Raw genomic sequence first — 25,796 nt, forward strand, 5'->3', positions numbered from 1 at the left:
GGGTGTGGTATGTGTTCAAGTCTAGACTCCCGAAGGTGTCGAAAGATGGAAAAGAGAGATGCACATGTGAATGGGCCTCTACAAATTGGGAGGGTAGACCTTTTTAGAGGCATAGGATAGGAGGAAGAACGCGGTCAAATGTACTCATTTCACATTCCCCACCGCCCACTAGATGGGGATTCCTTCTCTTCATAAATAACTGCGTAGGCGAGCTTGCCTGCCATGCGCGTCACCTGCGGATAACAACCGACTTGGATGGGGGCCTATAAAAAGCGGCTTCCATGCCCCGCTCTCTCTGCAATTGTGCAGTTTTTTCCCATTTGCCATTTGGCGTTTCAAGATCTGATATCTTTCCTTCTTGTTTTCATCGCCTCACACACTCAAATACAGACAACCTTCTGCTAAATTAGCAGCTCTCTCCAAATCAAGCGGCGGATTAAGCAGCATCCAGCCTCTCTCTCTCTCTCTCTCTCTCTCTCTCTCTCTCTCTCTCTCTCGCTCGCTGCCTCCAGTCGCAGAAGAGAGAGAGCACAGCCCTTTCACGGCCATATTTTATGCTGTCGCGTTGGGAAGACGATTAGACAACTATCGCTATTTTATTGGTGGCGCCTTGGCCTCATTGGGCTGTGTTCTATCTCTTTTGCAGCTGAAGCAAGTGAATTACTGTCAAAATATCAAGTTGGGTACCTCCTCCATTGCCCTTAAATTGCATGCGAAGCAAGCTTTTCCAGGTGAGCTGCAGTCAAGCTGTCATCATGTCGAGCTGCCAAGTTGCGGACTGAGCCGAGCTACTGAGTTGCGGGCTGGTCCCTCTCTCTCTCTCTCTCTCTCTCTCTCTCTCTCTCTCTCTCTCTCTTAGCGACACGCACACTGCAATGTCTTACTCGCAGAGCTATATTGTGCCCACCTCTCTCTCTCAGATGCGCTTGCGTGTATGTGCTATCTCGCAGGTTAAAGGGTTGCTTTTCTGTGAAGGGTTGTGGCAGCGACGGTTATGCAAATAGGAGCGCTCTGTGTTGGAGCTCTATTTTGGCTACATTTCTCTCGCTGCTTTTCTCTGCCCTCAGCTTTAACGGCGGCAGCTTGTTGAGGGCTCTTTTGGGTGATCGTGTTGGAATGGTGGGTTTCTGTTTGTGAATGATGCAATGTGTACTTTGTAGGAGAATGGCCGTGCCCTTTTGCATGATCAGTTTTCATGGCAGGTTTCTAATGCTGCTTTCTTGTTATCTCATCTTGTACTTGTGGTACAGATTGATTGGCGACTTAGTCCTTTGGACTCGAGGCTGGAACCGTGAAACGTCTTGACTCTTGTGTAGTGCTCGTTGCTGCAAATTTTACTATTCTTCGACCCACCCTTTTTGAAGGAAGAACGCCTTGTAATGCTGCCCCAACCATGTACCACAGCGAGGTAATGCCCCACTCTATCATAATCTTTTTCCCCACTTTCTTAAAGAAAAAAAACATATTCTCTGCAAGTTTGTAATTTTTTGCAAAATCCTTTAGGTTCTTTCACATGGGTAATAGAGCTTGAGTATCTTGAACTTTGTGATTGTGCAAGTTTATGTAAAGCCACTATGGCTAATTATGCGAATTGCCTTACTATATGTTTAGCAACTATAATCATTACATTTTGAAAAACCTTTGTTGTAGATGTTAAAGAAAAACAGTGAAATTTCTTTTATGACCTCGATAAGGTTTTCAATTTTTGCATTAACAGAATTCTAATATTTCTAGAAATCTACGAACCTTAGAAATCTCATACATGAAGACTCTACAAAGGATATCTATACACCTTGCACTCAATCAATTCCTGTTTTACATGTGGCCAAGTTCTTTGAATGTTGATTTACTATTGTATAAAGAGTAGCTACAAGTCTTCCAAGGGGCTTTTGCCTAAAACTCTATGATGCTTATGATTCCACATATGCTACATTTGTATCACAACAAGACAAATCCTTATGAGTAATAATTCATGCACACATGTAGGTGCTCTCTCTGTTCTTTAACACACACTTGTGGTTGAGGATTCACATGTCCATATCCTAAAATGAAGCCATATGGTAGTGTACCATAAGTAGAATCTGCAATGTCATAGCCTCGTGTGAAAATCCCTTGGAGGAGCTCTATTGTGAGCTCTCTACCTCGGAGCACTACCTAGAAATGTCCACCCAACCATAGAGTCCCATGCTTGGAGAGCTCTCTATCTTGAAGCACTTCCTGTTCACCCAAACCAATCAATCTTGGTAATGAATAAATGAATGTGTGTACAATGGAGGCAAGGGGTTGCTTATAGAGAAATCTCAGTAAATTCTCCTACCCAGACTTTGACAAACAAGTAAAACAAATACCTGAAAGCCAAAAGAAATAATGGGATCACATTGGGAAGTTCACTTGAGATGCCAAAACTCTAACACCCTCTCTGCAATTCATAGTGGATATCAATAGTGAGACCAAGTCGATGAAGAAGCTACCATGGACACCCTAGTAAAGGGCCTTGGACTACTGGATACACCTCAATTTTGATAACTTTGTACCTCATAAGAATTCCATCTTGAGCATTGATTGCCTTTGTAGAGAATTTGAACTGTACACCACACTCTGTCCAAGAATCCCCATTGGTGAATGGTGAACACATCATGTCCCAAAATAAAAATACTTCAAGATAATTAACTGTAAAAGACATCCTGTCCATGATGCGACCAACAACAATGGATTGGTACACTCATCCATAGTATTTTAGATCGTCTGATTGGTTCCCTGCCAGATATTGTGCCTTGAACTCCGACCTACGGATTCAAACATAGATAACTTGAACTCCAACAGAAGGGTCCAAATTATTTCTACGGAGTAGTGCTTGACCCTCTCTCCCACTCATGAGCCTCTCTCTGGTTGAAGTTGTTGGTGGCTAGTATCCATGTGACTAGAAGGCGGGCGATCTTGCCAATGTCGACTTTACTACGCCATTAGCCGCTTTTCTATCCTTCCCTGATGAGTCACTATCACTGCTTTCCTCCTGATGCTTGCTTTTACCTTTTCCTTTGTAGAGTCTCTGTCTTTGCCTTCGGATCTGCAATCCTTGGCCAAATGACCACGCTTTTCACAATTGTAACACCGGTTCTTCATCCTCTTTCTGGAATCCGAAGCAGTAAGTGCTTCCTCACATGTTGTCTTAGAAATTTGAATTGTGCCTTGAGCTATCCTCAAACTTCCTCACATGTTGTCTTTGCCTTCGGATCTGCAATCCTTGGCCAAATGACCACGCTTTTCACAATTGTAACACTGGTTCTTCATCCTCTTTCTGGAATCCGAAGCAGTAAGTGCTTCCTTACATGTTGTCTTAGAAATTTGAATTGTGCCTTGAGCTATCAACAAACTTCCTCCTCAATGAGAAAAGTGATGAGATCCTCAAGCTCCAACTTTTCCTTCGTGACTTGTAGCAGAAGTGTCGTAGAAATTGTCTTATATGCCTCAAGCAACTTCGTCAAAACCAAAGCAGCTAACTGAGTACTCGTTAGTGCACTTTTCATAGGTGATAATTGATCATGAGTAACTTTAGTATTCATATGAAATGATTGAGGAAATTACTCCTGGAAAGTTGATGGCAAATAATTGTCCAAGAAGGGTGCACACTATTCGCATTGTAGGATCCCGATCAAACAATCCTACCAGCTTGAACCACATATCCTCAGCATCCTTCAAAGTATGAATGGTTGGAGAAAAGTCTGATTCTGCAATGGATGACATTGAATTTTCAATAGCCGCATCCCAGTCGACATAGAATTGGCGATATTCGTCATCTTGAGGATGGGTGTACCTGTTGTGGGGATCTATCATGGGACGGGTCTCTGAGTTGTCGACAACATCCCATAAGCCTTTCTGTGAGAATTAAGTTTGCGTGATTAAATTCCAATGAGTGTAGCTATTTCCGTTCAATTTGTCGATGGCGTTCGAGCAAGGGGAGGCCATGATGAAGTTGCAAGATTTGGAATTCTAAGAAACCTTCTCGCACTCCAAGGGTGGCTGCACGAACCAAGCCGCAAAACTAAACATCCAGGTTGTTTCTCTCTTCAGCTCCAAAGTTACACCTCTCCATCTCCCAAGCCGATCCACGAAGCTTCGCTCAAAACATTGAGCTTCAAAGTCCTCCCAAGTTGCTCCAAAGATTCACAGAATGGGCTCAAAGCCCCACCTCTTCTCTCTTCTTCCAAAGGGTGCCCTCACATCCCACAGTGTTTTAAAACACTGGGCTCACTTGTTGGAAGAGAGGGGGCCACTGCTACAAGGACAAGGGAGGTGGGATGGTTTGTCGTTGCTAGCTAGGAAAACAAGACGAGCATTTTAGAATGCAGGTGGGCGCAAGGATGCAGGGATAGGGACACCGCGTTTCGTAGATGAGCTTGCAAACGCCTAGTATTCTAAAACATTGGGGATGGCTCAACGAAGACGTCGTTTAGCAGCGTGTCGAAATGCTAAGAATAGTGGCCATCGGTTGTAGCGCTTGTGTAGCCAAAATTGGTCGATTCTATAATGTGTGTTGAGTTGTGATGCACATGGTCACAGGTGCATGCCAAAGGGCTAAAGCCAGTGTGGGAGACCTGGGCAAACAGGTGGTAGCAGAGGTGTATGTATAATGTGTTTTTTTGGGCTGAGAAGACTCCAAGAAAGGCCAATTGGGAAGGTACGTCCAAGTGTCCCAAGTGATGTGCTAGTGCCTAGTAATGTAGTGTTCAAAATGCTATGAAAGCTAGTCTAAACAACTCATCAAACGGAGCCACGATGTGAAAGATATTAAAGCTCAAATTTAGAACTTTATGCAGATCCCCGAGGGACAGGGAAGACATGGACAGATGGCCATGGTTGGTTTTAGCAAGTGAATGTGAGATACTCGAGTTATGGTCCATGGCTGTCCTTTCAGATCGTCAATTGGGATCCTGGATGCCAGGTTATAGGGTTGTGAAGTCTTGCCGGGGGCCAGTTCTGAGTTGGTTTGGATGCTTTGTGAAACTTGTCCCACCAGGTGTTTTTTGAAGCCAGATGAGGTTTGTGGATGGAGTATAAACTGTATGAAGCTGATAGGAAGCAATGGCCCCTCAATTGGGCTCATGGTTTCCAAGCTACAAGTCGGTGAAGGTTGGGGCAATTAGCAGAGAAGAGTCATTATATGTGTTTTGCATGTTTTGGTTGGCTTGGTTAGATGTCCTCCCAAAGTCAAAAGGTGGATGTGATAGAGGAGTTCGAGGCCGAGAATGTCGGGGTTCGCATGGTTTGGACGACTCAGTGATTGAAGCCATGTGCACTAAATGGCAAAGGTTTTTTAAAGGTGGAAAAAAGTGGAGAGGGTTATGGAGGCCTTTCAAAAGCCCACTTCGTAGGGTGCTGACACGTGTCCAATGGGGAATCCCAAATACGAAGTGGAAGCTGGATAAGTAGGGTATAAGAGCTCCAACAGACGCCTCACATAGTCAACTAGTGGGAGAGAGAGAGCACTTGAGCTCCAAGTGATGGCGTCCCTCTCACGGCGCTGTGTGGGCGTTGTTCCTGGCAGCAAGTGGTGAAAATGGGCAACCGTTGGCGGCTCTACTTGCACAAGTAAGCTGACGACGTGGTGGTCTGGTAGGCCCTTCAGCTCCAAGCGATGGCATCCCTCTCACGGTGCTGCGTGGGCCTTGTCCCTAGCAACAAGTGGTGCAAATGGGCAACCATTAGCTCAAGAGAGAGCTCTTGAGCTCCAAGCGATGGCGTCCCTCTCATGGCACTACAGAAATAAACATAATGTCAAAAAGTCTCTACAACAAGTGCAAATGGACGATGGACACAGATCATGGTTGGATGGTAAAAGTGGCAAACAATTCATCCGGTGAATTGTATGCAGCATGTCCAGGTGTGAAGGTGACAATAGGTGATGTAAAGATTGACCAAAACTTCTTTGTACAAGATACATCTTCATATCATCTCATCCTTGGACAGCCCTACATTGTGGGAGTTTGAATGGAAACAAAGGTAATGGACGATGGTTCATCATATGCTAGGATACGCAACAAAGATGGTAAACGTGCTATCCAATTTCTCATAGTTTGTGTAAATCATGAAAGAAATTGTGACCACCTCAGAGATCATCCTCTACCAAAGGTGAGCAAAGAGTTTCATGACCATAGGGAAATGATGGGTTTTGGCCAAGTACCATTGTAAAGCGGGATTGCAGTGGTACAGAAAGAAAAAGGGTCTCGCCTTATCTAAAAATATGTGAAACTTTCTCAACGGGCTCCTTGGTAACAAGGACTGGATCAGTATGTTTTACAAAACTTAAAGATTTGAAGAGATGTGAGAGGCAATATGTACATAATGTACAAATAGGCATGAAAGAGAGTGGGTTGCTAGAGCCTACTGGAAATGTTTTGGGTTTGTGTGAGCAAACTTCTTTTGTAGATACTATGGGTGAGCTTGATGCTATAATGGAGTCGAATTTTCATCTTGAAAATAGTGTTGTGGGAGTATGCTCTATGGAAATGTATCAAGTCATAGAAGCCTTCAAAGAAGATCAAAAACTTGGCCCAGAAGTCCATGTCGAAACTAAATACAAGAGTGTAGCAAAGAAGGTGAAACCAGTAGCTTCACCCTTACCACCCAACAACAGGGAAAATATTGAGCAAGTTTAAGGAATCCTAAAAGGATCGGGCATACCTTCACAAAGGAGTCTTTTCAAGAGTTGCAAATTGAATGCGAGGAGTTCCTAACACATGAGGAGACAAAGTTCTTCAAAGGAATGCTTTCAAAGCATGGTAAGGCTTTTGCATTTGAGCCACATGAGATAGGATGCGTTGATCCTTCTATTGTAGCTCCTATGGTAATTTTTACAATACCTCATGTGCCTTGGAATTTGCGGCCTATTCCAGTTCTAAAGGCACATTTGCCAAAGTTAGTAGAGCTACTGAATGAGAAAATCAAAATGGGAATTTTGGAGCCTTCTTGTGCTCCATACTCAAACAGGTGGTTCACAGTTCCAAAGAAGAATGGAGCTCTACGCTTCATCCAAGATATGAAACTATTGAACAAAGTGACAATTAGAAATGTATGTACAGGACCGATTGTGGATGAGTTTGCAGAGGCGTTTGCAGGAAGGACAATCTACTCGATGGGGGATCTCTACTCAGGGTATGATCAATTTCAGCTTGCAATCGAAAGCAGAGACTTGACAACCATGAGGACACCGTTGGGTTTGGTAAGGATGTGTACCTTGGAACAAGGAGCAACCAACTCGGTTGCACATATGACGAATGGGATGAATAAGGTTTTACGTGACTTTATTCCTCAAATTACAATGCCGTTCATTGATAATTTGCCTATCAAAGGATGTGAAGAAAGTGAGAAAGATGAAGCTTTGGATCTCAGGGGATGTCACAGGTTTGTGGTAAATCACATTAATAATTGTGATAAAACTCTATCTAGGTTAGAGGAAGTGAATCTTACTTTGTCAGGGAAAAAGTCTATGTTCGGTGTCAATGAAGTGCTCATTGTGGGGCACATGTGCCGACCATATGGTAGGAAACCTTGTCCAACAAAGGTAGATGCCATCCAAAGAATGGAAGACACTTGCACTAGCATCACTGAGGTTAGAAGGTTCCTGGGAGCATGTGTCTTTTATGTTATTTGGATTCCACATTATGCACATGTAGCTGATCCACTTTATCAAAAACTAATTAGAAAGAATCAAAAGTTTAAATGGACAGAAGCACATGTAAAAGCCATGAGAAAGCTAAAGGAGTTGCTTCAGATAGCACCAACTTTGAGAAAGGTAGACTATGAGTGTCAAAGGCCAGTAATTGTGACAGTAGACACTAGTCCTACAGGGATTGGATGGGCAATAGGGCAAGATGACGAAGAAGGAGGCAGGTATGTGGTAAGATTTTGGAGCAAAGATACTAAGTGCTCGCCAAAGAAACTATCCACAGATAAAAAGAGAGCTGAGGGGTATGGTTACAGCCTTGAAAATTGGGAAAGAGTACCTATTTGGTGCATGTGTGGTTGTAGAAACAGGTTGTCTACCACTTCTTGGGATGATTACAAGCTGCTCAATGCTAGACATTGCTAAGTTGCGGTGGATTGCCTACATTAAGTCCTTAAATCCCAAGTTTAAGCACATTTCAGGTAAAAACAATACAGTGGCAGATATGCTATCAAGGGCAAGGTATGAAGATGAGTCATAAATGATTGATGAGGGAGATGATGTAGGTACAAAGTTCTATTCTATCTCTCATGTCAAAGGTAACAATGTCTGTATGACTAATTCACTTGAATTGCTCTTAAAAGATCTTTATGAAGGTGATTGGCTTCTTATTGGAAGCTACTTGAGTACTCTAACAAAACAGGATGATTGGTCTGAACAAAAATTCAAGAGGATACGCAGAAAAGCATATGGGTACTTTTTGAGGGATGGTTACTTGTGGAAGCATCCTAAACAAAAGGGTTCTACACCACAAAGGGTTATATGTAAAAAAGAGACTCAAGTAAAGCTTATGCAAGAGTTTCATGAGAGCCTATGGGCTGGACACAGGGGTGTGTGGGCAACCTTCTCCAAGTTGAAAGAAAAATAATGGTGGAAAAGTATGTATAAAGATGTATCTCAATTTGTAGAGTCGTGTGTAACTTGTCAAATGTATTCAAATGTCCAACATTGTGATGGATTGCACCCTACATATCCACTAGCCCTACACTATAGATGGGTTGTGGATCTAGTGACAATGCCTTTAGGACTCTGGTAGATGAGATACTTGGTTCTTGCACGAGAGGACCTAACTAATCAGGTTGAAGGAAGAGCATTAGGAATTAAAACCACAGAAGCTGTGTGTAAATTCCTTCTTGATGAGGTGATTTGCCGTTATGGTTGTGTGGAAAGGATCATTGCAGACAGAGGTGATCTAGATGCCGAAGAAACAAGGGAGTTCTTTTCGAGATTAGGAATCAAGCTTTCTCTTACTACAGCTTACAACCCTGAAGGCAATAGAAAGAGTCAAAGAGGGCATCCTACTATCATCAAAGCTTTAGCCAAGGCTTGTGAAGGAAGAGTTGGTGAGTGGCCAAAATTGTTACCATATGCTTTATGGGCTGATCGTACAACACATAGCTCAATAATAACTGGCTACATGCCTACGGAGCTAATGTATGGTCAAAAGCTAGTGATGTCGATTGAAGATACAATTCCCACATGCAATGTACTACCTTGGCAAGAGGGGCTTAGCAGGGAAGATCTCCTTGCATTGCGTATAAGGCAACTAGAGAGAAGAGCTGGAGACATTGAGGCTACAAAATAATGACTCAAAAATGCAAGGTTGAAAAAAAAGGACTACTTTGATAAGCGAAATCAGCTTAGGAGCAAAGCAATTGACAAATGTGACTCGGTTTTAGTGTATGATAGTAGCCTTGATAACCAACACACACTCATGCGTAAGTTTTCAAAAAGATGGTTTGGACCGTATGTTGTAAAGCATGTGCATGAAAATGCTACTTATAGTTTTTTTTAACTAGATGGTACAAAAGTAACGATTCCCATTGCAGGAAAAAGGATCAAATGTTTCAGAGAAGAGGAGACAAGGATACAGAAGATGTTGATGAGGAAGAAGAGAAAAACACAGGTGAAGAGTAAAGTGAAGATGAAACTCTGGAGTCATCCAGAGAAGAAGAAAGCAAGGAAGATGTACAAGAGGGCTGATCTTACAAAGAAATAATGTGGCACATACTGGAGGATGTGCACGTTTAGAGGGGGTGGATGTCGTGTTGTGACACGTACATAGTGGAAACGCATGCTACAAGATCTATCTTGCCATTTTTTGGATACATAATTATATTTTCTATAATGTACATATCCATATTTAAGTATAATAATAAGCTTTCTATCTGATCCTATTATTTATCTCAAGGGTAACATATTCTTACTTTACCGTCAAAAAGTACTATGGAAAAAGGGTCAATAGCTCCACCTCTTTAACTTGGGAAAAAAAGCATTGACTCTTTATTTATACTATGTCATTATCATCTTACACCCTAGCTAGATCCTATATCTAGGGTAAATTCCAATATATATGTATTTTTCACATTTTTCTTATATTTCTTTTTAAATAGCTACTAGGAGGGAATCCAATCCTAATGGGACACTAGGTGGCATGATTTCAAAGATACGCTTATTTTTAATGCATTATTGCAAGCATGACTACAAAACTTTGTGAAGGAGCAATGTCATGCTTTCATATGGCATGAGGTGTCCATTGGAATCAAATAAAAGTCTATGCTAAGGGGACCACAAGAAGACTTTTGCTGCCACAACTGTACCCTATTTTGATGATTTTTTACACAAGGTTCCAATCCAAATTGGAAAAAGCATATGAAATGGGAGTCGTAGCTCATGAGCTGAATTTTATGCCCATATTTTTACTTTTTTATTTGGAGCCACGGTTGAGGAGATGTGATCAAAATATATTGGACCCTAGTCTGTCCACATCATGTAGGGACAACTCATTTCCAACTTTTCCAGTTTCTGTTCACACTGGCTCTTCTCTTCTTGTGTAAACCCTTGGGGGTTCCCTTCACCTATAAAAGGGTACCTCTTCTTCCTTGAAAACCATTGAAGCATTCACGCCATTGATGAGAGGAATTTATGAGGGAGTGAGTAGTAATGCGTAATTGTACTTAGCCATTAACATAAACCTAAGCCTACACTTTCTCGTAGAGGAAGACTAGCCATTCTTGTAAGCTATCCTTGGAAGGTCAACTTTAATCGAAGAAGGTCTTGGATTTGGTGTATCAATCAAAGTTGAATTCTTCCCTCTTCTTTTCTCTCCATCAAAAAATGGTGTCGAAGGGTTTGTCAAGTAATATGTGTTCTACATTGATATTTTGTTGATTTCTTCTTGTTTTCTTTTTCATCTCTAATCCAACATATATATATATCTAATCTCATCTCCTTAACCAAACCTATCTCTGTCACTCTTAGAAATTCATTCTCTCTACAAATTTTAGGTTCTCCTTGCTACAGGTACATCTCTCCCCGCAGTATCCTTATTGCCTACGGGCAAGAATAGGGCTTGGGAGGGAAACTCTCTTCTCTTTTCTTTTTTTCTCTTTTCTCATATCTATACTTTGCACATACTAGAGTTATTCTGGATGAATAATCCACATTATGAAAATTTCTATCGCTTTCACTCTGTGCGATCTATTAGAATTAACGTATGGATTAGCCGTAAAATACACTTTCAACAACGTATAGTGTTTCTCTTTGGCCAAGAAAGGCTCAATGAAATACTTCTTTCACTGGATCCCATCATACTACCTCTTATAGACTATAACTTTTCTTTTGATGTAAGTGTAGTTATCTTGCTATGAACCAAGAGGATTTGTACACACAATTAATCCCAATCACTAGACAAAACATATATATTAAGGTAAGCACAAAATTACAATTCCAAAGAACCATTTGTAGCCTGTTTGGTCGGTAAAGATTGAACGCCATTAACTCATCTATTAACCCTTCCATATTACCCATGATACGATATGACCATAGCCTTGATGTTTTCATCTTTGTGTTGTTTTGATATTCTCTTTTGTGTTCTTTCTTTGTGTGTGTGAGTACAAGAGAGAAAGAATGAAGCTTCTTTGATTGCACTTCCTTCCAAACCCTATACTTCATGGCATCTATGGTTTAACTCCTTCATATAGTTTTTGGGGTTCTCTCACAAACTCTCACAGCCAAAAGCCCGGTGCTTTCTTGGCAAGACTGCAAATTTCTCAACATCGTGATACGGAAAATTTGTTCTTGATAGTAATTTGATTTAGTTCTCTATAGTCAACACACATACGGTATGTACCATCTTTCTTTTGCACTAATAGGACAAGTGAAAAAAAGGAAGAGGAACTAGGCCTCACCATCCCCTTGTCTACCAGCTCATGCATTTGCCTCACAATCTCCTCTTGTTGAGCTTGATAAACTCTATAAGGAGGCATTTGCCTCACAATCTCCTCTTGTTGAGCTGTATCTTATGGTCATCATCCCCTCTTTTTGAAGGTAACTCCATAAGGATGTTATCGATAGAAAAAACTTGGAATCTATTTAGAAAATTAGATAACTCTATTTATTCTTGATTCCTACCACTTTGATTTGGTAAAACATTAGGATGATTTATGGACTCTTTGACAAAAATCATATACGTGGAAACTAAGCTTTTCATTGATTTATCAAAAGCAAGTGAATTTACAAGAGGTATAGTATGACCCGTCTCATTAGCATCTATATACATGTTCTTTTCCCTGTAGGTGAAATAAATTCTCCTTTCAGGGAACTTCATATTGGTAGCTATGCGGTTGAACCATAGTGTCCCTAGGATAACATCCTCATGTTGGAGAGGGAAGATGAAAAATTCCTATTTGTCGCGAGATAGCTTTGGACATGAAGCTTCAATTTCGCAATCAAGGGAGTAACGGATGTTAACCTGCGACATATTTTCAATTAAGTGTTGGTAGAACCTTAGCTTTTAACTTTCAGTCTTTTGTAAGTTAATTGGGTTGTACCTCTTCATTTCTGAAAGGACGTTATCTCGCACCCCTTGTAATGAGATGTAAGGGACAAAATGGAATGAATGAAGGGTTCTGGCTATGGAGTATCTCACTATTCTGTGTGTTTAGTTTCTATTCTGTTCCCTGAATCTGTACTGCAACCTGAACAGGTACTGAAATTGTGCTAATTCTGTATTGAAGTACTGAAATGCTTTGTCTGGTAATTTTATGCAATTCTTCAACCCCCTAATTCCTCAATAACACTTTTGTTTAATCCCCTAATACATCAATAATACTTTTCTTCGACCAAAGAAGCTCTAGGAGTCTCATTAGGAAAAATATGAACCCCAAAAGGGACCTTCAGTTTAAGGGGTGATTAAGCATGGACCAATAGGACGAGGTGGTGGCCATAGCTATAGCCTCAAAAAATAGGGTAGGAGGGGGCATGGGGGCCTATTTGTTCCCCTCATTATAGCTTTGTCCCCTAGAAAGAGAGAGAAAAGGGGGGGGGGGGGGGGTCCCCTCCATTTTGATGGGCGGTCACAAAGTAACCCTAAAATTTCAAAAAATTTCAAAAATCACTAAATCTCACTTTCACTCCCCAAAAGCTCCCCTAACCAAATGCATGGTCAAAAATCTATTTTCTTTCACCAAAATCTGCATTTCTCATCCATTACCCTCCATTCTACCTCCTCCTCTCTCTCCCTCCCCCTCTCCCCATCTCTCTCTCTCTCTCTCTCTCTCTCTCTCTCTCTCTCTCTCTCTCTCTCTCTCTCTCTCTCTCTCTCTCGCTCCAAGCTTTCCATAGCTACAGCAGATATGAAATCTTTCCATAGCTTTAACACATACGAAAGCTTTACAGAGCTGCTCACGATCTAAACATACACTCTCTCTCGACATGCTTTCCTATTTTCATCTACACCTCCACTGTCCTCTCTCCCCAAGATCTCCATGGCTACAGCACTTGTGGAGACTTTACCAAGAACCTCTTTTACCTTTTCTTCTACCACTTCATAGCCCATCATCTACAAGCTATCCATGGCTATGGTTGTAGCACATATGGAAGATTTCCATAGCTACAACACGTATGGAATTTTTTCATAGTTGCTCACAATCTAAAATCTCTCTCTCTCTTTCTCTCTCTCTCTCTCTCTCTCTCTCTCTCTCTCTCTCTTTCTCTCTCTCTCTCTCTCTCTCTCTCTGCTTTCCATTTTTTATCTACACCTCCACTATCCTCTCTCCCTAAGATCTCCATGGTTGCAGCACTTGTGGAGACTTTACCAAGCACCTCTTCTACCCCTTCTTCTAGCGCTTCATAGCCCATCATCTACAATCTATCCATGGCTATGGCTGTAGCATTGGGGTAAACTTCTCTAGCCCTCTTTTACCCTTCCAGGTAAACCTTCTTAGATCATCATCTCCAAGCTTCCCATGGCTGGAGCACCTACAAAAACTCTATCAACCACCTGTTGTCTCCTTGTCATGGCTGCAATATTGCACTTGAAGGTTCTCCATTGAAGGTTTAATCCTTTGTATCTCCCTCTCTCCAAAAACATTTACTTCTTCCTTCATCTCTAGCTCCTTCAAAACCACCATCAAACGCTCTTATTGTAGCCCCTTCTTCTTTGTAGGAATGTCAAACTCTACTACTCACAGAAAGCCAAAAGATGAGGTAGAAAGGGTTTTCTTGTACAACACCAAAGATTCTAATGGGGAGTGGGTGCCTCAAGTGTTCCACAAAGGTGCTTGGGTCTTCATGCAACGTGCAGCCACTAGGACTCATCGTGTTCAAGATTGTGACAACTTGGATCAACATTGGAAAGGGAGGTTTCTTGGGTTCAAAGACCATGGGATCAATGGGACGGTGGTTGCTATTAAACATGTGTATTCAATGCCTAATATGCATTTTGGGTACACTAATCCAACTTTTTTCACCTAACTGTAAGTTGCTTCTCTTTGTTGTTGCAATAGACATATGCATTGAGTTGACCTATGTGTTCAAGTATGCTAGTATGTTTATTTTGAGCCATTAGATGTCTATGTAGATATATTTCCATCAAATTTGGTGAGCAACAACAATTAAGAAGTCTGTTTAGAACCTTTCAAGATTTTTATGTTGACATTGGTGTCATGATGCTTCTCAGTGTGCAACCATCGATGCTACTACAAAGAAAAAATTTGGGGCCCTTGACCCTTCTCGCCATACAATTGTCACCAACCCTTTTTTTGTTGCAGCTCATGCACTCCTTTGCATGCAAACTAGCTAGGGCCGACACCTTCCTTTTTTAGCTTCTCTTTGTATCTTACCTTAAAGAATTTTTTTGCTTGGCCACCTATCCCACGCTCCACTATGAGTTTGGTTGTCAAAAATTAAAGAGTTCCATGCCCTTGATTGTGCTTGATTTTCGATGCCAAAATAGCTCCAATTTGGCACCCCTCAATTCCTTTCTCCATCGCATCATAAAACTCTTCATAGAAGAAATCATAGTGTGGATAAGTAGATGGTTGCACAAATGAGCCATAGCCAATGCCGCATATACACCTGGAAGAGCACCACCCTTACAAGTGTCGGCAACCTTGCACTGAGTAGAGCAAAAAAAACTTGCAGATTCTACTAGCGAGTGTTCCATCCCTCTATCTCCTAGCCGCATCAAATACCTGCTCAATGTCCTTGTCATTTTCCTACAAACAGATATGCCTGGCCTTCTTGCACTTCCATAGGTCGACCATCTTCAGTTGTATCAGCATCTACAGAGCAGATAAGTCTAGCTCTGAAGGAGGATGAAGCAGCCAAAAAGAAAAGGAAGGTTGGTGCACAAGGGGTTTGAGGAGTAGGACTGGATGTCCGCTCAGTCTATAGGTTTGTTGCTGAGGCTGTCAGTTTGAAGAACAGTCCCACATATGTGTCTCAGAAGGTGTTTGCATTGCTGCTTGCAAAAAGGCTAAATACTAAAGCTAAAATCAATTTGTGCCAGATCTTGTCTCACAATGTGTTACAGTAGACTGCCAAGCTTAAATGCCAGAATGTATTTAAGGCTTGGTATGCCTGGAAATTTCTTTATTGGGAAACTGCTCCTGAACCTTCTTTCTAGGTAAAGATGTCTTGGAGTCCAAAACCCATTCTAGCCACTAACAATGTAGAGCTATCTTCAAACAAACAAGCTCCAGGCAATCAATTGGCCCTAACTAGCTACACAAAAGAGGAAGGCCACACAGGTAGAGGCCGGTAGTTCAAAGAAACCAAGGATTGTGTTGGAAAAAATCACTACTTTACTAAAGTAACTGGAGAGTTAGGTCAAGCCCTTGCCTACTGAAAAATCCTCAGCAGGCCAGACTTTAGCCATATCTAAAGAGCAGAATCCAACAGACACCAACACTAGAAAAGGCTAGCAACAAATGTCAAGCACTGAACAGGTGGCAGTCAATAATGACAAAGGAAAGGGCCCAACACCTGCCAGTCCAGCTACCAAAATTACTTTCAGTGAATTGGCTTTATCCATAGCCAAGAAGGATCGACTGCAGCAAACAATTATAGCATAACCCTCTCAAAGGCCGATTGATTTTAAAAAAACTGGATTTGGCAACATTACCATACATGGATCCTGTCATGGTTTATGAGCCAATTCAATCTAACTCAGCAGCAGCAATAGCTGATGGCTGCTCGATACTTATCCAAACATTATGGAACACCATTGTCAATGACTTAGGATAGATAATGGATGCATCTACTTCCAATGAAGAGGTGTCTAAGCTGAAAGAAGAATTAGAAAGCAGCCAGCAGCAGATTCAGAGATCAATCATCAAGGATATAGGCACACAATATCTCTGGCATGGTATTGCTGAAAATCAGTCATCTGCAAGAACAATTAAGGAGCTGCAAGCAAAGCTGTTCAAGCTAGAAACAGAAAATCGGCAGATAAATGAAGACAAGGCAGCAGCCTTACGAGATGCTGACAAATTCCAGACTCTACTACGAATGAAGCGTGAAGACTTGAATGCACTACTGACAACCCACATTGCTTTAAAGACTTCCTAGACAGAGAGATATATCTATAATAACCTTACTAATATTCTAACTCCACAAGGCATGGATATGGACAATTTGAAGGCACTCATGGAGACTATGCACACTGATCTACAAGAAAAACTCTCTGAATACAACACAGCTTTAGCAAATCAGGCCATTCTGGATTAAATCAGTAATCAAAATGATCCTGATGAGGAGTTTGAGAGGGAAGAAGAGAAGGATGAGGTAGGGGAGGACAACGTGGCACATAAACGTGATGACGATGATAATTTTCCTCCCTCCTCACCCTCAGGCTCTGGAGCCGGTGGATCAACTGCCACAGGGGGCAGTGAACCCAACAAGGACCAGCCAAACCAGCACAAAGACCAGCAGTAAGGCGGTGGATAGCACAATAAGGGCAACATTTAAGATTCTCCAGTACACCAGTCAACAACACATTCCAGATAGCAAAGGAAAAGCCAAAGCTGTGGATGATTCTTTTAAGGAGGTTGATGAGAAACACTCCTTACAGCTCATCACACTAAACAAAAAATTAAGACATCATCAATCTCCTATTACTAGAATGTATTTGGAGGATCTCTCATTTGGAATGCTTCCAAAGGCTGTACATGTAGGAGCCAGAGAAATGATTCAGCACTAGAAGTCATTTTCCTTTCATGATCAAGGACTGTGTCAATTACCTGAGCATCCCAGCAGGATCCAGCTACCAGAAAGGGTACCTGAGTGGATGCTGACTTCTGATGATATGACAATCAATCCACATTGGTAGGGACAGTCCACTGTAGATCGACACTCTCTAGCTCTTGAACTGGATCTACTACTAGGAAACATACCTACATACAGATGTATGAAGGAGGTCAGGACACAACTGAAAGAAGTCTTGCTTCAGATACAAATTTCCAGAGGAATTTTGGATCAGAGGGTACATGACATCATTGAAGATCAGTCTTCTAGCAGTAAAGGACCATGAACTCAAATGATCGTAGGAGAACAAACAACTACTCTATGAAAACTCTTTCAGTTGGTCCGAATTACTAGGAAGATGATGCAGCAGGAGAACCAGGTTGTTCTCAATTTTTTGGAGTTTGTGCCTCACATTGTCATAAATTGGCCAGAACCCGTGTGACAAAGGGCAAACGTAGTCTGTATGATCCCGACACAAAAACCTACAACACCCTCACGCCTTATGAATTTGACATGTCCACTGAAATGCGGGATCAACTTGAGCAGGAGGCCACTTACAGACTTACCCAGAAGGACAATGCTGGCACTGGGCCTTCTGAGGCACCAACACAGAAGAAGGGCAAGAGAAAGTGGATTGAATGGAAGGATACTGGGTAGTTCCATCTTAGAATCAGATTGTGGATTTTCCCAATTAGGCACTGGAATCTCCTCGATTGGGCACCCTTGGAATTACAACTATAGGGGTGTCAAGCACTCAACAAGCATGACGTAGGGTATAAAGTTGGCAATACCAAAAGAGTACTATCATGAGGAACATCGGCCAAATTAGAAAACCAGAAGGTTTTCTCAACACCAAATCAAAATCAGGCAGTGGATTTTTTCAAAAAAGTTAGAGTTATACCAAAATTCAAGAAAAGGAGGGAAAGATGTAGAAGGCGAGGACAGTCCCAGTAGGCAAGAACTGTCCCTTAGAAGGACGACCACCAGCGAGAAGCGGGAACAGCTACATTGGTAGTAATTATCGCAGGTAATTACTTCAATAACTCTTGAGAGCTATAAATAAGACCCGCTACAATGTAACCTGCTTCTTGTCTTTTTGGCATTTGGATTTCTAAGAACTTTTGGTTTACGAGCTCTTAGCCTCTAGATTCACCTCTGTAATCATGACTCTTGTAATCATCTAATCTTAACCCATTGTACATTGTACTGGTTATCCTTGAACTATTAATCTGAATCTCCAAATACCATTTCTAGTTTCCCAGTTCTGTCTTTCATTTTAGTATGTCATTCAGTTCAATTATCTATCTCAGTCCAATACTCTATTCCAGTCTCACTAACTGAACTAACGAGATAACCAGTAGCTCTAAATTCTAACATTGTAATAAGCTGTCTGAAGAGACCAGCTCCCATTCCAATGAATATGAGAAGAGGGTGACCTCTTTCTCATCTTTTTCTTCTTTTGATTCCCTCGGGGTGTTCACCATTCACTACCCCCATATATAATGTACGTTCGTGGGGTATTAAAAATATTTTAACATGTCTAAATGAATAAAATGACCCCTTATTTTAGGATTTTTTTTCCAAAATTGAACATAACAACCCCTTATATTACTATATCTCTGCTAAATAGCCTAAGCATTTTGCATTTTAAAACCCCTCCTATCGAACTTACATTATACATTAACATGATTACATAGTGCACCCCCCAAGTTGATTCCTCTCTTCCCTCTCTTAATGACAAGGAGAAGGACTATATGACGATCTTTTCCTCTTGGGAGGAGTTGGGAATCGTCGAGACCACCCTCTCGTGGATCCACATTCTCCAAATAATTTGGAGATTCACTTCGTTCTCTTTCATAGGGCTCCTCCTCTTCTCTCACAATGGAGAGACTCTTATTTTGGAAGTCTCTAGAAGAGGCTTCCTAAGTTCTCTCTCCATTTGGGGATTTTGGAGAATCCCATGAGTGCAAGTTGGAAGTCTCTACAAGAGGATTCCTAAGCTCTCTCTCCGTTTGGGGAGTTTGGAGAATCCCATGAGTGCAAGTTGTTGGTTAACTTCGGCTTGCAAGGCAGGGTTACCCATAGCTTGTTGCAACCTAGTAAAAAGATAGTTCAAAAACATGGGGGCATCATTAGTAGCACCTTCATGTGCAAAGTCAAAAGTTGTTAATATTCATTCTACTCTCTTTATTATTGTCAGCGATGCTAACCAAATTTATATTTTTGCTACTTTGTGCTTTGGCAACTCAAAACTTTAGTCGCTACTCTTCTTTACTTTTAAAAATTAGCTCTCAAGTAGCCACACCCATGGTTTGGAGACTATTGATTACAAAGAGTAGTGAAGAGGGTCTAACTTTTCTCAGTTCATTATGGTTCCCATTGAGCTTCTTAGTAGCTCAGTAATGGTTAAGTCAAAGGCAAGCCCCGAAAGACTCCATTATTAAGTCTATAGTTCCCAACGGTGTACCTCAAACTAAGTTCTTTTCAACCGGCATAATAAATACTTGTACCACTTACCCTGTTGCAATGAACATGTCCAACCTTTCGTGGACAACTTAAGGACCCCTCTTCTTAAGAAAGAAAAGAAAAACCAATAGCTTTGATACCAATGTAATGTATTATGGATATACCATTGATTGTAGCGGAATTAAATAACAATAGTGAGCATTTCCTTAAGAGAATTCTTAAAGAGAATAAGGAGAGCAATTGATTAAAAGTAGCAAAATGAACATTGTACCTAATTAGCTTGTCATGAACAATACTTGTAAAAGAGAGAGAAAATTAAACAAATTGACAATAGTTGAGGATAGAATTGAGGCGGTCCCTCCTCCAAAAGGCTTTTGTATTATAGATTCTCCTATGAAGAGAGACTTGGTAACAATACATGCTTTGTGTTCCCTCATACCTTGTTGATGCAATGAAGATGGTAACTTCATGCACCAAATTATGCCCACAACTAATCTTGTAAAACATCCATTAACTTGTTCGTAGCCTCAATCCCAAGACCTCAAATACCTTCAAAGGTGGAGAGATCTAGTAGGGACTGAGGGAAGGGAAGAGGAAGAAGAAGTAGCATACGAGAAAGAAATAGTCTCCTCACTTATCATTACTCTTAGAGCATAGCATAGCATAACATAGTAATGGAGATAAAGAAGATGGAAAGCATTGTTTGAAGCATAGCTCTTGGTTGGATTTGCATTCAAAAGACAAGAGGACGTGTTGGTATAGGCTCTCAACTTCTCAAGCTTCAAGAAGGAGATGAAGCCCTTGCTCAACACAATAAGAGAGTCTGTGAGAGTGTGTGTGGGAGAGAATGAACAAAAGAGAGCCTCCCTCCTCATCTTGGTCGACCCCTATCACTCTCTACTCATGCTTGCACCTCATCGGCTCTTTCCAAGCTTAGCCAATCAAGTGCCTTGGTCATAATTAGCGATAGAGGTAGCATTTGGACAAGTGTCCTCCTTTTCCCTTTGAGAGAGGGGGATTTAATAATGCTTGCATTAGGAAGAGAATGGGGTCTAGGAGGGCCTCTTTATTTGGTAGTTTAAGGAAGTCAAACATTTTGTATTGAGAATGGGGTCTAGGAGGGCCTCTTTATTTGGCAGTTTAAGGAAGTCAAACCTTTTGTATTGAGAAAGTAATCAAAGGATATCTTTTGAATTCAAACAGGCAAAATGGCTAGTTTATTTGAATTCAAAGTTTCCCCCCAAAATGGAATTTAAAATCTAGCGGATAAAAGCATATCATGTAGCATATCTATGGAAAGAGCTCGACGTGTAGATCAGATCAGAGATCATATGTGGGAGTTATGAGAGACCGAAAATAATAAAATTTTCCACCTCCTTTTTGGGGGGAAATGTGCATCCTTTGACCACTCTTACACATCTCTTACACACCCAGCATTCTTGCACACATGGAGTACACCTATTTGTCAAAATGTTAATCACCTCATAAGCTCATGGAAAATAAAGGGGCCCTCCTACACCCCATCCTCTTACTAATGGGATAATCAGTTAATTAAATTGAATTCTCATTGGACCTCCTTAAAGCCAACCGATAGACTTTAGGCACACTATGAGGGAAACCTTTCTAGGGTCTTGACATGTGTCATATATGCCTCTTGTGGAAGGGGTGATCCTTGAGAGGGTGCATGTGTGTTCTCTATCCTCCCCTACTTCTAGGGCTCGCCCCCTCCTTTGTAGGCACCCTTTTGACTTCAAGAACCTCAAGATCCTTGGTCATCAAGCATGACAATCACCTCAAGCTCCTTGGTCATCAAGCATAAAAAGCACCTCAAGCGCCTTGGCCATGAAGCACGACAAGCACCTCAAGCACCTTAGTCAGCTCAAGCACAATCCTAGATTACCCTAAGGTCTAAGGTGTTTTAATACTAACCTTTGGAGGTTTTTAATGTAGCTATTTCTAAGGTATTTTAAGCTCCATTATTTACACATTGTTGTTCAATAGACCATCCCCTTTTGAGCCCCTATCAAGATGCAATCATCTCTCCTTTTGGCCCCGTGCTGAGCGAGGTCTAACGACACATTTCTATGTTCTAGCTCTTGTTCTCCTTTTACCTTCCCATATTAAAGAATCTGTTTAACATAAGAAAATCATTTGGGTAAAGCTAGATATTAGATTTTATGACATGAACAATCATGTGTCACAAGGACCAACTCAATCTGAGTTTGAAAAGGTAAGAAAATTTGGTGGAAATTATTCTTCTTGGGATAAAACAACCCAGTATGTAAAGTGCCAGTGAAGTAGCAAAAGATCCTTTTAAGAGCATGTGAATGCTTGTACCCTAAGCTATGCATAAATCTACTGACATGTGAGTCTGCAAATTGAATACGCAGCCTCATACTGCATACATAAATAAGGCATCCATGATAAAGAGTGACATCAATAAGATCTCCAACATCATGAAGACTCATTTTCAAACATGTTTTCCATTGGAATAGCAATATATTTTCAGTCCTCAAGTCTAAACTTACATAGTATGTACGTGCCTTCACACAAAGTAATACCTCCATCATATTGATTAAACTCCATGCTCAAGTGATGATATAAAAACCCAAGTTTTTCATCTTAAAATTTTCATTTTACTTAGCCTTGAATTCAACAATGTGCATTTCATTCGGACCAGTAATCATCAGCAAATCATCTACATACAAAACAATGATGAGATAATATCACCCTCACATTTGACATACAAAGTGCTTTCAATTGGACTATTACAAAAGCCTTTTTAAACCAAATAAGTATCAACTTTCTCATACCAAGAACGAGAAGTGCTTCAACCCATACAAATCTTTCTTACATTTGTACGCTTCATTTTATTGTTTTTCTTGACAAAACCGCAAGGTTGTTTTACATATACTTCCTCAAATATATCAGATATAGAAATCAAATAACGGTCATACAACAAGTGGGAGCAAAAGTCTCTTCATAGTCAATGCCTTTATGCTATGCATAACCTTTTGCAACAAGTCTAGCCTTGCAGCAATCAATCTCACCATATGGCTTATGTTTCAACTTGTATATGCACTTTGTACCAATGGCTTGTTTTCTAGGAGGAAAATCACATAAAGTCCATGCTTCCTTCTCTATAAGTGCATCATATTTTGATTGTATTGTAGCCATCCAATTTTTTGAATTCTATGCTTCATCAAAAGAAAGAGTTTCCTCTTCATCACGCATAGCTATTTCATGCATAAGATGCATGGCGAGAACTTGAATGAGTAAGAGTTGATGTAGGTGCATCCAATTTACCGTCATGCAAAGTACGCACACCAGCCATTTTGGCATACCTTTAGCCTCTTCATTCTAAGCCCTTTCCACATCAAGTACATCATATACATTTTGGCATACCTTTAGCCTCTTCATTCTCAGCCCTTTCCACATCAAGTACATCATATACATTTACATCAGTAATAGGCTGATCCGTAATATTTTCAAAACTCCCCATAGGTTGCATATGTGCCTCATTGGAACTTACATTCAAGTTCCACCATTTAACAGAGGCAAAAAAATGTCATAAATGTCATGTGAGCTGACATTACTATCTATGGTCATATTAACAAAAATCTTCCACAAATAGGCATCTCGTGAAACCAAGATACGTTTTGTTTGTGGATAGTATAATGTATAGCCTTTGCTTTCAAAATTGTAACAAAGAAAAAGCATTTGAGAGCCTTACTATGAAATTTTCTAGGCTACGTTTGTGGCACCAAAGAATAAGCTAAAGAAACAAAAACATGCATGTGATCAATGGATGGATTCTTAGCATGCCAGGCTTCATAAGAAATCATAGACTACAAGGCTCTCATAGGATACCTATTAAGTATATAAGTAGTACACATGACAACCTCAAGCCAAAACGAATGTGGTAAATCTTGATTGCATACCATACATTGTGTCATCTTGGTAAGAGAACTATTTTTTCTTTCAAAACCATCGTTTTACAAAGGTGTATACGACATTGTACATTGGTGTTTTTTCCCATGACTAGTGAGAAATGCATTTAATTCATGAGATATATACTCCCCCTCTTAATTTGAATGGAGGGTGCTCATAATATATTTAGAGACATTTTCACACATAACCAGAAAATTCTTGAAGCACATGAATACTTCAGACTTAGCTTTAATGGAATAGACCCATGTGTGCTTGGAGTAATTATCATTTATAGTCACGACGTATCATTAATTATTCAAGGATGGAGTTTGCATACGTCCACAAACATCACGGGTGAACAAGTTGCAACCTGCATGTAGCCCTTACTGAACCATCCTTTGGAAACTTTGAATGTTGTATCTTAACCAAAATACAACCATTACAAACATGCCTAGAAGGTGCTTCAGGAGATGGCAAAGAAGCCACCATATTAGAATTTTGAAAATGCAACAAACTAGAAAAATTTAGATACCCGGAATGTGCATGCCAAAGCATCTAAAATAGCGTTTGAATCCACAAATTCATTTTTTTACACTTGTTATACAAAAGTAATCTTATAGATCCCATGGTGTACAATGCCATATGCAGGAATTCCATCACCAAAACTAAGATCGTGAACTCTACATCTACCATCCACCAAGTTGAGAACAAGACTAAGACTTGCAAATGTAGATACAGATAAAAGGTTCTTTTTAATCCTAATTGGTATATAAAGTGCATCAACAAGTGTGAAAGAACTGGCATTTGCAGCAATTAGCACAATCTTTCCAATTCCCTTGACCGAACAAGAGGCATTGTTGGAAGAAGTGATCGTATTTCCATGCGGGACAGTTTTGAGAGTGGCAAACAAGTCACGATGTGAAGTAATGTGCTTTGTATCAACACTATCGAAGTGCCAACCATGTGACTCTACAACATTTGACAACAAGTTCTCATGGTCCTTGAACAAGCAGCAGATCACCTACTTTTAGTGCTTTTGTTAGCCGTAACTCGCCTAGGAGTTCCGCTAAAAAAGGCTACAAGAACATGCATTTCCATTATTGCAAGGCTAATGGTCACTTAATAAAGAAATTTCCTAATTTGAAGGCAAAGAGGCCAAGAAGAAAGTGGGTGGATCTACTACGTGTTGGTGTCAGCAGATTTAAACTTTCCTAGAAAAACCTAGTGAGTAAACTCTCTTTCATTTTGTGCTCCTCGGGCAGTGCCTTATCCTATCTTCTTTTCTCTCCCTCTCGAGTGCTCGCTCTCTTTGCCTTGTCTATTACAGAAGAATTTCGCCTCCGCTACGTGAGCTCTACAAGTTGTATGAGGGCTTAGGAGATTAAGCATCGGCGGCAAGTGAAGAAGAATCGAGTGGCAGAAGAATTGCGTGTGTACAAGATAGGAGAACCAGCCATAGCAAATCGACTTTGACTGAAACGGAGCTATAAGAGACGCACTATCTTGAGTATCACCGCTAGCTTTAACTACCCCAACTTCTCACTACCCCTATTCCTCCTCAATCTTGTGTTTATCTCTCTCCGAATATCCAACGTTAGAAGACCTGTCTGTACACAAAAGTTCAAGCGGAGAGCCACCACGAACAGAGAACTTTTGTGAGAGGACTGCCAGGGGAGCCGTAGCTGTTTGCAGAGAGGCCTGCGTTGCAAATGTGCAATCCACGGAGCTAAGTGGATACGGAGGAGCATTGAGCAGATCGTCAAACCTGGTTGATAATCGAGAAGTAGCCAATGCATATTTGATTTGCCTATCTTTATTAAAAATAGTCTTTTATTTAAGTGATAATTCACATGATGTCATGTATAAAACTCATTCATTGATGATTGAACACATGAAATGTATTATGAGAGGCATGCAAGCAATGAACCCTTGAGATATCTTTGTATATCTTGAATGACACACTGATAAAAAAGACTCTTTTTTAAGTGTAACGGGACTAGACACTGCCCCGACGAAGATGAATGATGTTGGAGGTAAGACCTTCCCGATGATTATTATATGATGCCTGAGTCCGCTAGATGTATCCGATTGAATCGGGGTCATGAATCCAATAGAGAACCTCCCTGATGTATCATGTGAACCTAGACAA

General features: G+C 40.8%; 1 long non-coding RNA gene across 1 annotated transcript in view; it reads left to right on the plus strand.

Moving 5' to 3' along the window:
• The first annotated feature begins 328 nt into the window (after window positions 1-328).
• LOC147465714 (uncharacterized) overlaps window positions 329-25,796 on the plus strand; it is a 116,730-nt gene continuing 91,262 nt past the window's right edge. The window contains exons 1-2 of the long non-coding RNA XR_015188097.1: window positions 329-1,119; window positions 1,251-1,408. This is a non-coding gene — a long non-coding RNA (uncharacterized LOC147465714). The remainder of the gene's footprint in view (window positions 1,120-1,250; window positions 1,409-25,796) is intronic.

Source organism: Adiantum capillus-veneris, chromosome 1 (assembly GCF_014529385.1).
Source record: "Adiantum capillus-veneris isolate H3 chromosome 1, ASM1452938v2, whole genome shotgun sequence".
Classification (NCBI taxonomy): Eukaryota; Viridiplantae; Streptophyta; class Polypodiopsida; order Polypodiales; family Pteridaceae; genus Adiantum; species Adiantum capillus-veneris.